The following is a 14,604-nucleotide window of genomic DNA, read 5'->3' on the forward strand; positions in this document are numbered from 1 at the left end:
ATTGCCCAAAATTTCATAAAGTAAATCACCAAATATTGTTGTAAAATCAGTTTTGAAGTTTTTGCCCTATGATTAAAAAATATTTTTGACAGATAAAAATAATTGTCTAGCTAATAGATATGAAACCTTCAAAATATGCATATTTTTGAAAATTTAGCTACCACTTTATAACAATTTCCAGGCTGTGCTTGGTCGAAATATATTAGGTCTGACACAGTTTTAAGTTTAAAAACTTTTCTACGCACTTTTATGAAAAAAGGCCGTTATAACAATAAATATTTTTCCCCAAAAATTTTTTGTCTTTTAATGAATAATTTTATACCATTTAAAGTCATTTAATCTTTTTGCTTTGATACACATCTATAATTATGGCTTCATTTTCAAAAATCTACCTCATTGATACTTGATCCCCAATTAAAAACTTTTTTTGGGGGGTGGGGGTATAAGTTTGAAAACTTTTCTACTCACTTTTACAAAAAAGGCGATTATAACAATAAACATTTTTTCCCATTTTAAGTTTTTTAATATTTTTGCTATGATTCACTTCTAAAATCATGCCTCCAATTTTTAAAACATGTACCTAATGATCCAAGTTTCTCTTATTAAATACATTTTTTTTCCTAATTTCAACTTAAGCAACTTATTTGTAAAGTTTTTAAGTATACTCATATAACTTTGTTGCTTCAATTAAATTATTAGATATAAATTTTCTTACATACAAAATTGTGTTATTTTATGTTATTATTAGTAATGTTGTTTATTAGTGTTATCAGATAGATTGCGCAATCTATAGCTTGCATTTTTTTATTCAGCTAATGCTGAGTGAAATATATTTCGAAATAAATTCAGAGAATTATATTCTAGATTTGAGCGATAGGATATCCGATCTTAATTACATTTTAATAATATTTTTTTGAAATACTAAACAAAAGAAAAAAGACATAAACCAAACAAATATTAATAAACAATATATTTAATACTATACTAATATTAATAAACAATATATTTAATAGCTAAAATTTAGCGTAATGTGAACTGAAATTTAAATAATATAAAGTTCTCGAACAATAATTAAAAAACACATGTTCAATTAAGTTGTAAGGTATATCAGTTTATCAGCAAATGTTTGGGAAGATTACTTTAATGAAAAATAATTTACTGTAATTTAAAAATGTAAATAGTTCTTAGATACCAAATTAAAAACTTTATAAATTTTAATGCGTAATTAATGCTAATTTCTCATAAAATTTGCTATGGCCTAGATAATTGGTGCCCAAATTGTGTATTACGCGAGTGATTACGCGAGTTCTTTTCATAACAAGTGATTATTTTTGAAACCTCTGATTATATTCGGTTCCAACCTATAATTCTCAATTTATTTAATCTTTTGGTAACCTTTAAGAAATTATTTACAGGTAAAATGTAAATATGAAGGAAATAGCAATTTTTTTAAAAAAAAGGATATTTCTAATAATATATTTAGTAAATTATGAAAAGAGCAAGCATTTATTAAATATTGCATTATTATTACCCCTATCTCGCTTTTCAAATTAAAATAAAAGTTTTTAATTTAAAAAAAAAGTCTCCATAATGACCATTTTCAGCGCTTGTAGCAGATCATTTCTGTTTTCACATCGGAGTAAACCATAATTCGAATTTTTTATTCATTTTCGACACATTTTATTTTATTCAAACTCATAATTAGTCTACTCTAAAAATTTAAGAGCAAGGACAAAAAATATGACTGTCGGGTATATAACCTTATTTGAGATAATTATGAAGCGATGAAAAACCTTCATTCCTTTAATTTAAATGAATATTTTTCTCTGTATAAGTAGTATTTTATAGGTTAATGCGTTTGCAATAACTTTAATAAACTTTACTTATTAAGTCCGGGTTCCGCCGACGAAAGGTTGGTTATTTAGGGTTCCGAGGGAAAATAATCTAAACCTCCGTTTCAGATTATTCCTAACACCTCATGCATACCTGCCAACTTTTGATCCATTCTATTTTTTCCCAGTGGTAGGAAAATAAAATTAAAATTTCAATTGCAAGCAAAATATAACGTATTATTTGTCGTGATTATTAATCGCGAGATTAACACAGAGATGCCAACTGCTCCGGTCACGCCAAAATAATTATTAAAACAGTATACAACTACAAGTAGATTTTACAAACATTTGACTATTTTTGCTTGCTTCTTAAAAGGAATAGCATATCATAAGCATTATAAAGTGGTGAATTATATAAGCCTACGAATTATTTAGAAAGAGTGGTGAATAAAAATCTACTAAATTGACTTTATTAAGCCAAGAATCACAATTGATAAACTACCACTTTAAAATATAAATTTTCTGTCCGGAGCAAATTGGCATCTCTGTTAACACATATTAAGGTATATGCTTAATTTTTTTAGGAATAGTGGTGATCTAAATCATTTAAAAAAAATATAAAAGAAAAAAAATAGTATATATTTACTACCACTTTAAATATAAAAATACAATTTTACGCCAAATGCGTAAGCGTTGGCAGGTATAGTTAAATGTATCATAGTTAAATATTAGTTATAGTAATAGTTAAATGTATCATAAATAAGCAGAGATGCCAGCTGCTCCGGACACGCCGAAATAATTAAAAAAACGGTAATTAACTACAAAGTGAAATTTGCAAACATTTAACTATTTTTGCTTGTTTTTTAAAAGCTATTTAAATAGCAAGCACATTTTTATTGCTAATTTCTTTACCTTTAATGTGGTGAGCTGTATAACCCTATGAATTATTCAAAAATAGTGGTGGATAAAAATGTACTAAATTGAATTTATTAAATCAAGAATCACAATTGATAAACTACCACTTTAAAATGCATATTTGCTGTCCGGAGCAAGATGGCATCTCTGTATAAGTAGTAGGTACAATGCGACTAAAAAAAAAAAAAAAGCTGAAAACTGAATAAGGGTCAAATTAATTTTTTCACTATATTAGAATTAAAGTTTAAAAAATAATTTTGGCTCATTGTTTCAACAGAAAGGAAAATACGAGGAATAATTATAATATATAAGCTTTTTTAGAAGACAATACAATTATATTGAGGCACATAAATATTACCGAAAAAATGTTAAAAAAATATTTTAAAGTCAATTTTGTTATAGATAAATCATTTTTATCAATTTCATTATCAAAACCTCTCACTGTTTCGAATCAGTAAGTGATTATTAGAATTAGTAAATTATTCTGATTTGAATCAACAAGTGATTCAAATGAGTAACTGATTCCATTCAGTTAGTGATTCGAATTACCAAAGTGAGCTTAATCTATTAACCCGTTTTGTCCCGACTTTATATATTGAAATGATACAAGAAGTGGTTTTATGGAAAAGGAGGTATTATATATTATCGAAATTAATTGGTTTTTCTACTGTTAGGCATTCAAAAAGTCTTTGATAGATCAAAAAGTACTTGCTCTTTTTAATTCTAAATCTAGTCAGAAATAACTAAATCATTGTGGTATTTGAGAATCTTTTAATTCACCCCGATAAATGGCAATTCTGAAAAAAGTTTCCCACCACAATGAATGTGTTTGAAAAAAAGGAACTGTCCTATATATATGACGCTGGGCGTTAACCGGTTAATTCGAATCAAATTGACATACCTGCCAACTTTTAATCCTTCCCATTTTCATTTTTTCCAGTGGTACTAAAATGGAATTAAAACTTCAATTTTAAGCAAACAAATACGTGGTATTTGAGAAAACTTAAGTTGACAATCATGATAGTAACGCATATTAATATATGTGTTTAATTTTTGTAAGAATAGTGGTGATCAAAATCATCTAAAAAATAAGTTTATAAAAGGAAAAATAGTATATTCTTACTACCACTTTAAATATGAAAATAAAATCTTCCGGAAAATCCGGAAGAGTTGGCAGGTATGAATTGAGGTAGGAAAATTGTTTCACTATCATAATTTCTCTAGGTCAGTGATTCTCAACCACTGTGCCGCCAAATATTAGAAATGATACAATAAAAATTATAATGCTTTTTTTATTGCGAGTAAAGTTTAAAATTACGAAAAGTTTGCATATATATACTTTTTATAATTTTTCCAGACTTTAATCGAGTGAACATCTTTGTCGACGATTGTATTATCTCTGACAATCTTAAAATAAATTTAAGTAAGAAGGAAGCGTTTAAATTGTCTTTGGCAATTTTAAAAAATGTTGAAATAAGTAGAAAGTTTAATGACTATTAAAGTTATTAATTAACAAAAGAAAGAAAGCTAAATAATAACTTTCAAACGTAAATAAAAGCTAATCATTAAAGTAAGTTATGCAATTAATAGTTTTAAAGGAAGTTAACATAGGATAACTAACTTAAACTAACAGTTAATAACTGTAGAAAACAAGCTAACCATTAATAATTAGCAAAAAAAATAACAGTTATCTACTAATTAATAAAAAATGAGTCGAAAGAAATGATTAATCTCTTAATAAACGTGCTTTTGTAGTATACTTATTATTTTATTTCACTTTCAAAATTATTATCACAAACTATTTCACACAGTGGTATAGCATATATAGGTAAGTAAACAAATTTTAAAATTTTTTTTGTCATTGTGAGCCGTCTAATTTCGAAATCGTTAAAAGTGTGCCGCCACAAAAAAAAAGGTTGAGAATCACTGCTCTAGGTATTCGTGACTAGATTTGGTAAAAAATAAAATGAAATAAAATAATTACATACCTGCCAACTTTCACTCTTTCCGAGAATGGATTTTCAGAGTGGTTGTAAAACAATAAACAATCTAACTCAAAAATATATTTATGTTTTGATCCCGTTGAAACTCGCTTCCGCAAGGATTATGCTTTTATATATTTATTGTAATTATTCATATGTAGTGGTGGTCAAATTCATTTATAATTATCATTATAATTCAAAAAGTTAATAGGAATAACCTGAGTATTGCTATCACTTTAAATATGAAAATAAAATTTTACGGAAAATCCAGAAGAGTTGGCAGGTATTTCATTGTAATAACAGCAGAAAACATTCGTTCAATTTGAAAGCCTACATCATACCACTTTTTTTTATTAACTTACTTTTTGTGACAATTTAATATAAAAAGTCAGAAAATATAAAGACAAACAACAAAGGTATTATTGGCTTAATTTTAATTAAATATTTTTTTACAGAATTTTAATAATGTTCTACCCACAAGAAAAACATCCTGCAATTGAGTAGAGTACAATATTAAATGGATTTTAATAATAAATTTGAGTTTTTTTATTATCCTGTATTTTATATTCCTCGTGTAATTTTTTGAAAATAATTCTAAACGGTTTTAATAAATTTATCAAAAAGAAATAATCCCTTTTTTAAAGAATTATTTCTTAATTTGAGGTCATCTCTAGGGGAAATAAATTGAATTTATTATATTTTAAAGTTTGTTGACTTTTAATGACAGTAAATTTCGTAAATTAAAAAATGGTTGAAATGTCCTCTTTAAAGAGGGAGAAAGAGAAAGTTATTAAAAATTTCTTCTTTTAATGTCGACTCAGTTTTTACGTACAACTTATTAGTTGATCGTTTGCGGAGATTCAACAACACTTCTCGGATAGAAAGTGGTGCCAAAATTAATTTACTTGTAGTACGTTTTTTGAAGTTCTTGTGAGTTAATACTTCGGAAGTGGCCATTAATCTTATTTTGATTGCAGTAATGGCAACAATTTTTTAAGGACAAATTTCATTAGAGTAACGAAATTGATTTCTGGAGTAAACTTTATTTCTTCTGGAAACTTTAACTGTCAGAAAAATCGATGGCATAGTTAAGTCTAATTTTTAAACAGGTCTTTTCTAAGACTTATGAAGTCTTATTCAACATAATTAAATATCTGTCATTCATTTTAAATATTTTCTAGAACTGATCATGAAAAATTTCTTATTAATCTCGTCAATTGTATTTTGCTAGTCATTTACATATATTTTCTATAATCAAAATTTATATATTTACTTTTAAAATTTTTTAAAATATATACGATTTAAAAGGATTTAAACTACCACTGCATTTAAAAAATTTAAACATATATATTTTATACCTACATTTACTTTAATATCCATAATTAAAAAAATCATGATAATTTGTATCATGATAACCAATTAACCCTTTAACTTGTACGCTCGAGTTAATTCGAGTGCGGTAAACAGGCCAAACTGTGCTCACTCGAGATAATTCGAGCGGCGTTGTATTATATGCTGCTATAAGCTTTCGCACTCGAATATAATCGAGAATTGAAAATAAGAATGTGAAAGCTAAGAAAAGAAATCGTTTTATTGATATTTACATAGCATTGTAAGCTACAACACTTATTTATTCAAGAATAAAATATTATATAGCCTTTTTCTATGGAACAAAAGCGCAGTTTATCAAAATTGTCCACCAAAAGAAAAGACAATGTTATACAGTGTGTTTTTTACATTAAAAAAAATTCATTTTTTTCTTTGGCCGGTTTTTTTTCCAAAAAATCTGTGCGTTAAGGGGTTAAGGATGGAAAGATAAAAGGTGCCTTCGGGGCCGAAACTTCTTGAGAAAACTTCAAAGACGACATGCTTGTAAAAAAAAAAATTCTGTGATGTTTTTGACCTACTAATTCCCCGATATTCGTGCTGTCTTTATGGTTGTGTTGTCCTTTCTTTTTTACATTTACTTATAATTAACTACCAATTTCTCAACCACCTAATTTTAATTAGCTTTCGTTGATTTTAGAAATATTGCATGATGTACGGAGGTAGCCTCTTTGAACAAGGCACTCGCTGGTCTCTATTCCTAGTTTCCTCAGTTTTTGAGTGATGTTTAGATTTTTAAAAGAACCATCAGCTAACAATTTTAATTGAAATGGCATTTATTTGCCGTTATGACTGCATAAGATTGACTGGTATGAATTTATGTAGTTTATTTAATGGTGCAACATTGTAATGCCGATTCGAAAAGAAAACTTCGTAATAAAGAAATTCTTAAAAAAATATTAATAAAAAATTCAATATCACTGCTTTCAAGTTCTCAAATAGTAATAATCAACGTCTACATTTACGTTAAAATTGTAATTATATAATTGATACATATATATATAAGTATTCCTATTTACTCATAACAAGTCATACATCCCAAATCAAAGCACATATATTGTATTGCAATTTTCGAAATTATTTCTTTAAAAAATTAAAGTTGTATCAACTTTCATGTAGTAACATTTGTTTCCTTGTAATTTATTTTATTAAATTCGCAGATATGAAAACAAAATAAGTATGAAGTATTACATAAGGTCAACTTTAGCTAGATTATTCCAAAAATAAAATTCCAATTCCTCTATTCTAAGAGAAGGCTATTTTTGAATAGTAGTTTAACTACATCTAACTTTCGAGGGTATATTTAAAAATGGAGTTAACCCCACTTTCAAGTTCATCCAGTAATTTCTATCTCGTTTTAAAAACTATATGCTTGCAACTTAATTCTGTTTCTAAACCAGGGCTTTCCAACTCATATGATGCCCGGGCCCGCACTTAAAAACACCAGTCAAATGAAGGGCCGCAACTTTATCAAAGTTTTATATAGGACTCTTTTATGTTTAAAGGAACATTAAATATTACAGTCAGATTTTTATCAAATTGTACTTAACTCAAGTTGTAAAAAAGTATTTTTTTTTTTTTTTTAATTTAAACGACTTAAAACTCCTCATGTACCACAAAGTATAGCATGAGGCTTACAGTTGTAAGTAAAAAACAAAAGGAGAAAAATTTACAAATTTACATTAGAGACAAAATTCCGCAAGGCCGCAAGACTGTAAAAAAAAAAAAAAAAAAAAAAAAAAAAAAAAAAAAAAAAGTATAAAAGTAAAAAAGTATTGAATTACAAATTAAAATACGAAGTTGATTTTTAAAAATATTTTATTGCACATTAAAAAATTCTGGCCACATAATTTACAAATGCAAATAATTTTGTCCCAAATGAGTGGTTTCAAAAAGTTAAATGGGAGAATTTCTTCGAGAAAATTTCTGATTCGCATATGCTAAATTATATTCCCCAAATACAGAAAAAAAAGTAGAAAAAAAAAACGAAATAAAAAAGAGCAACACACATGATTATTTTTGTATTTGAACAAGTATTTTCTTGGATGCAAAACCTAAGAAATAACTTTTTTGGAACCGTTACTATGTTAAATTTCACAGAAACGAAGAAATTAGGTTTTTTTAAACGAATTAAAAGTATTTTAAACACATATAGAGAATTACGAGAATTGTACGTAAAAAATGACAAATAATATGTTTTATTTCGTGGGACACAAAAAAAAAGGCTTCGCTGGCCGGAAGTTGGTAACCACTGTTCTAGACCATAAATACAACAAATCAGTCAAAAAGGGAAAAATAATTATAAATAATTAAAGTTTTACGGCTCAGATTGAACAAATACGATGACCTAATATTGAAATTATATCTGTATAAAGTATGTGTAGCTAAAATGGCTGTTTAGTCAACAATTATAACAATATCAAATAATTGATGACTAATTCGTCAAGTACATAAATCAGAAGAACATTTCCCCGTGGGCACAATTCGTCTCGGCGACAATTCATAGTGAGCACAAATCGCCGTGTGATCAATTCTTCACAGGCCTAACCATCACCTCCTACATCAGAAAGCCTCCTCGCGGTATCTTATAAGTCAGGGGTTTCCAACTTACATGAGACCGCGGGCCACTATTAAAAACACAAATCAAATGGCGGGCCGCAACTTTATCAAAATTTTATGTAGGACTCTTTTATGTTTGAAGGAACATTGAATATTATTGTCAGATTTTTACCAAGTTGTACAAAACAAAAGTATTGAATTACAAATTAAAATAAGAAGTAGATTTTGAAAAATATTTAATTGCATATTAAAAAAATTCGAGCTACAATAACTTTAATGTGCACCCATGTATTAAACAATTAATGTGCAACAGATATCTAATTGTTAAGATATAAAACTTTAAAAAGGTTGGTATATTAAAACTTACATAGTAGCACACAAAATGTTCAATCACAAAATTGAGGTTTGTCTGCTGCAACCAATAGAGAATAGATATTTACATTTTAAATTTAAAATTTACAAATCTGTGTGTAAATATTTTCGTCCAAAATGAGTGGTTTCAAAAAGTTAAATCGGAGAATTTCTTCGAGAAAATTTCTGATACGCACATGCTAAATTATATTCACAAAACACCAGAAAAATGAAATAAAAAAGAGCAACATACAAGATTATTTTTGTATTTGAATAAATATTTTCTTGGGTGCAAAACCTGGGAAAATTTTTTTTGCACAGTTGGTATGATAAATTTCACAGAAACGAAGAAATTAGGTTTTTGTTAACGAGAAAAGTATTTTAAACCCATATAGATTTTTTACGAAAATTGTCCGCTAAAATATGACAACTAATATATTTTAGTTCGCGAGCCACAGAAAAAGGCTTCGCTGGCCGGATGCGGGCCCCGGGCCTCCAGTTGGAAACCACTGTTATAAGTAGTCCTAGCAGATTATTTAAAAAGCGAACCACTTGAGTGCATGAACCCAAATTCTATTTTAAAAGTACTTGAGAGAAATTTATTATATATATTTGAGATTTGAATCTGTAGTGGTTGACAAGTAAATCAAACTAATAATATTCAAAAATTTAAAAAAAATATATAGACTTATATTTGGTACCACTTTCTAAATTTTAATATATTTGATATTATGTATATAGTTCTTTAACTCTTTGGTCTACCTTTATAGTGATCTGATCGGACTACCTACAAAAAACCGTGTGGAGGCTTTCAGTTATAGGAGGCGATGGCCTAACTCGTCTTAACGACTATTCTCCATGAGCACAATTTTTGGGGGTTTCGACATTTACACTGGTTATCATAAATTAAGGAAAAATCACAAAAATAGCGATAACTCTTTCAAAAGTAAGCCAAACCGTGCAAAATTTGCATATGTTGTCCACTAAGAGTAGCTGAGTAAAATTGCAATATGCAAATTAGTGGCGCTGCACTCGGCTTACGTCATCTGCCTGGAGCATAAAAGTCCAAGTTTGAGAGAAAGCACACAAATTTTACTGTGATTGCGACATTGAAAATCTGAGATAGCCAATTCGTAATAATGACCTCTAGGCATCATTTGCCTGAAGAACTACGATGGAGAGCCATCGGGAGACTAGAGGCAGGGCAGAGTCAATCAGAAGTGGCCAGATGGCTAAATGTGAGTCCATCTGTGGTTCATAGACTTTGGAGGCAATTTCAAACCACAGATTCGGCATCTAGGAGGTTCAGTCAAGGACGGCCAACTGTTACGACCAGTGCCGATGACCGATGTTTGACATTAAGTGCACGCAGGAATAGAACCGCTACTCCGACACATCTTAGATCCTCTCTTGCTGCAGCCACCGGAAGGTTGGTGTCAACGTCAACTGTGCGCAGAAGGCTCCACGAAGGTGGTCTGTATGCGAGACGACCAGCCATTTGCGTGCCGCTCACATCACGCCATAGGAGAGACCGTTTGCAGTGGGCCCGACAACATGTCCACTGGACGTCAGATCAATGGAGGCCTGTTCTCTTTACGGATGAGTCCAGGTTTAGTCTAGAAAGTGACAGTAGACGTTATTTGATATGGAGAGAACCTGGGACCCGTTATCATCCATCAAACATCCGTGAAAGAGATGCATACGGAAGAGGCAGTGTCTGTGTTTGGGGAGGCATATCCTTAGGAGGGCGCACATACCTCCATGTCTTTCCAAGGGGAACCGTGAATGCTCAGGTTTATCGAGACAACATCCTTGATGCTTATGTGCGCCCATATGCCGGGGCAATTGGTGATTGCTTCCTGTTACAGGACGATAATGCAAGACCACACAGAGCTCGCATTGTTGATGATTATCTTCAACAGGAAACAATTACTCGCATGGAGTGGCCAGCTCGATCCCCGGACTTGAATCCTATCGAGCACGTTTGGGATGCTCTAGGGAGGCGTGTATCTGCCATCAATCCGCCCCCTCAGACCCTTGCCACGCTTGCAACTGCTTTACAAGAGCAATGGCTCTCACTTCCTATTGAACTGATAAACCGCATAATTGAAAGCATCACACATCGCTGTTTGTGCTGTATTGCTTCTAGAGGCAATCATATTCCATATTAAAGGTACTTTTTCTATTGCAAACCGATACTTCCAATTTGTTTATTTTATACATGTGCTAATTTCTATACTACTATTAATGTCTGATAATTTCTTTTTATGTTGTTTAATACCTTACTATGTGTTGTATATTGTGGGTAAGTTTCATAAAATTCCATGTGTAATTTCTTGAGTTATCGCGATTTTTGTGAATTTTCCTTAATTTATGATAACCAGTGTATTTACGAAGACAAACCTCTTGCAGTGTCAACGAAAGCTAACTAAATGATTGATTAGTTGGTTGCTCTAAAATTACGAACGTTGCTAAGAGACGAACATGTGATTTGTTAACAAAAGGGCGTGGCTGTATGCTTGTACAGGGTTCCCACGGTCCTTAAAAAATTTTGTAGTGGTAGTAAATTTTAATTACGGCTAGAAGATCTCTCTCACTTTGGTATACCATGGTCGTTAAGTGGTATAAAAGCTGGTATTTTCGTGCCTGTATACCTTCTTTGGAAAACAATTTTTTTAGTGATGGTCACTCAGAAATTAAATTATCTACGATTATTTAAATTTCAATACCTCTTTTTGAAAGTTACAAGGCCCGCGGGAAATATGTTGTATAAGGCAATAAACTGGAACTAATCGATGCGACTTTAATTTAGACTCCAGTTTAATAATATCGTGAAAAAGATATATATTTGATAGCAAAATAATTTTAAACTAGCATTTATCTTATCTATGCAAAATATTTGTATTGGTCGCAACATATTTGTCGCAACAAATATAATATTCTACCCATCGTCCTTGTTGTTCAAAATATTCTACACTGTCCTAGTAAATTATTTTTAAGAATAAAATTCACTAAAACTAATTTTTACTAATTATTTAATTCCAGGTTTTTGGAGTTTGAATTTTGTTTTATTTTTAAGAAAAGAAAAATGTACTAAATTTAAAAACAAAATTAAATTAAAGAAATATTTACTATTTAGCTACCACATACGAAAATTGAAGACTTTTACGATAGACAATATAAGCGTTAAATCGTTTTCGAATATGAGACCGATAAAAATTTCAAACAAAAACTTTCTTAAACAAAACGGGAAACAGAATATTCCAAATATTTATTTATTTTTGATTTAAAGATCGGATTTTTACGCACTGCGACGCTGTATCAATGATTCAAGAAGTAAACTTTACATTGAACTGATTGAACTCTGCAGCGATAAAGTATAAAATTTGCTTGAAAACATACAGTAAAAGCTCGATGTAACAAGTACGGTTTATTAACATAAATCATCACTTCCTACATCTGAAAGCATCCACACGGGTTTTCATAAGTAGTCTGCGCAGACTATTTAAAAAGGGAACCAGTTGCGCGCATGAAACTAAATTCTATTTTAAAAGTACATGAGAGAAATGTTTCATATACATTTGAGAATTGAATCTGTTGTGGTTGACAAGTAAACAAGACAAACCAATCTTAATCATAAATTAAATAAATTTTTAGACATATATTTGCTACCACTTTCTTATTTTTACTTGATTTTGTAATAAATGGCTCTTTCGTTAATTAGTTTACCTTCATAGTGGTCTTATCGGACCATCAACAAAAAACCGTGTTGAGGCTTTCAGTTATAGGAGGTGTTGCATAAATTCGCTATCCGATAAATGTTTCACAATAATGATACAAATATTGTATATTTATAACGAATTAAAAATTACTAACCTTCCGCTATTACGACGGAATTTTAAGGAAAATACATTTTCCTGTCGTTTTAGTGAGAAATATTTTGCGAAGAAGATTTTACTTGAAGTCCTTTTTATTTATTTCTGACATCAATACAGAAAAAAACGAAACCTTATAATTTCAAACCATTATTTAAATAAAGCAATGTTTAATAAATCATTTAACTCTTTCAAAGATTGTGATATAAGAACTGTTCCGCTTAAAATAAAAAAAAGTAAGGTGAATATTCATACGATGAACACAATTCAATTTAAATAAACACAATTAAAAATGTCTACCCCTGCGAAAATCTTCTAATCTGTAACATATTATATTATATTGATAGCATAACAACCTGGAATCTCTGAAAAATGTTCAAACTAAATCATAAAATCATTAGCATTTATGATCAGTTCGTAAGTATTCAAATGTAGCTACTAATTTTATTTTATAACCGTCGTTGAACAGCCGACCCAATTTCATGGGTTTACGACTACTTACGTTCAACTCCGTAGAGCCTTGTAATTTTGAACCAATCCAGAAGACAAGGAAACTCCTGGATCAGTACCCCTAGAGGTATTGATTTGTTGTGGGAACATGGAGGACTTTGAGACTCGACAGATTTAACGTGCATCAGTCACCATTTACTACACGGGGAGTCTTCGGCCGGCGAGGATCGAACCCACGACCTCTTGGATATGGGCCCAGCGCCCTACCGACCAGGCTATCTCGGCCCTAGCTACTAATTTGGAACAGATTAAGGATCATATAATATCATATCATGTTATTTTATATTATTAGGTCTACCAAAAAGAACTGACCTTGAAAGTATACGCAACATTTTGTAGTAATGCAAAGGGTTATTGGTATTTATGGTTATGGGGTATTTACACTTTAACTGAAAGGTAAAGGTTTAAAAAGACATAACATATATATTGAAAAAGAATACGAGCATATGTGGCGTAACTACCACTATAAATATTAAATACTAATTTACTAATATATAAGACATAAAAACTATTGTTAGCCGCCTCACTCAAATGAATGAGTTAATTAAAGCCCCTAACGGGGCCGAAAGTTAGTTAACCACCTCGCATAGGCATTTTAAGTACATTTCAATAGATGAAAATTGAAACTTAATGGTGATTTGCGGACGTGAGCACGAGAACGTGGTTCACATTAAACCGTTGATTAGCTTAAAATATAGCGTTCAAGAAGAAAAAATCTGGTGAAGTAAATATAAGCCTCCTGGTTAATAAAACAAAAATTGAAAAAATTAATATAATGAGGAAATATGGTATAAGGAAGAAAAAAACGGCATAAATCAACTAGCGATAACCGTTAATCGAATTCTACCACAGATAAAATTTTGGAAGGGGTGTAATAACTAGCACTATAAATATAACATACCAATTCACTAGTATATAAGTCATGTTAACTTGATTCAATCGTGAGGTACATTTTCATAGATGAATGTTGTCAAAGTCGAAAAATAAATCCCCACACATGCGTATTCGAAATTGTAATAAAAGTATCCGACAGAACAAATCAGTGAATCTGAAATATATATGGCACCGAACCACGCAAGTTGTAGTACTGAAGCGACAGTTTTTTTAAAAGTATAATGCTTATTTAAATTTCAGCAAAAAAGCTTGCATCATTTCAATTCTCGTAACAGTTTAGTACATTAAAACTTCAACCAA

The 14,604-nt window shown here is 30.1% G+C and overlaps 1 protein-coding gene across 1 annotated transcript in view; it reads left to right on the top strand.

The window, feature by feature from the left end:
• LOC107452224 (uncharacterized) overlaps positions 1–14,604 on the top strand; it is a 111,745-nt gene that overhangs the window by 32,953 nt on the left and 64,188 nt on the right. The gene's annotated exons all lie outside the window — the stretch shown is intronic.

The sequence above is a fragment of the Parasteatoda tepidariorum genome, chromosome 4 (assembly GCF_982258835.1).
Source record: "Parasteatoda tepidariorum strain Cologne lab strain chromosome 4, Ptep-v5.0, whole genome shotgun sequence".
Taxonomy (NCBI): Eukaryota; Metazoa; Arthropoda; class Arachnida; order Araneae; family Theridiidae; genus Parasteatoda; species Parasteatoda tepidariorum.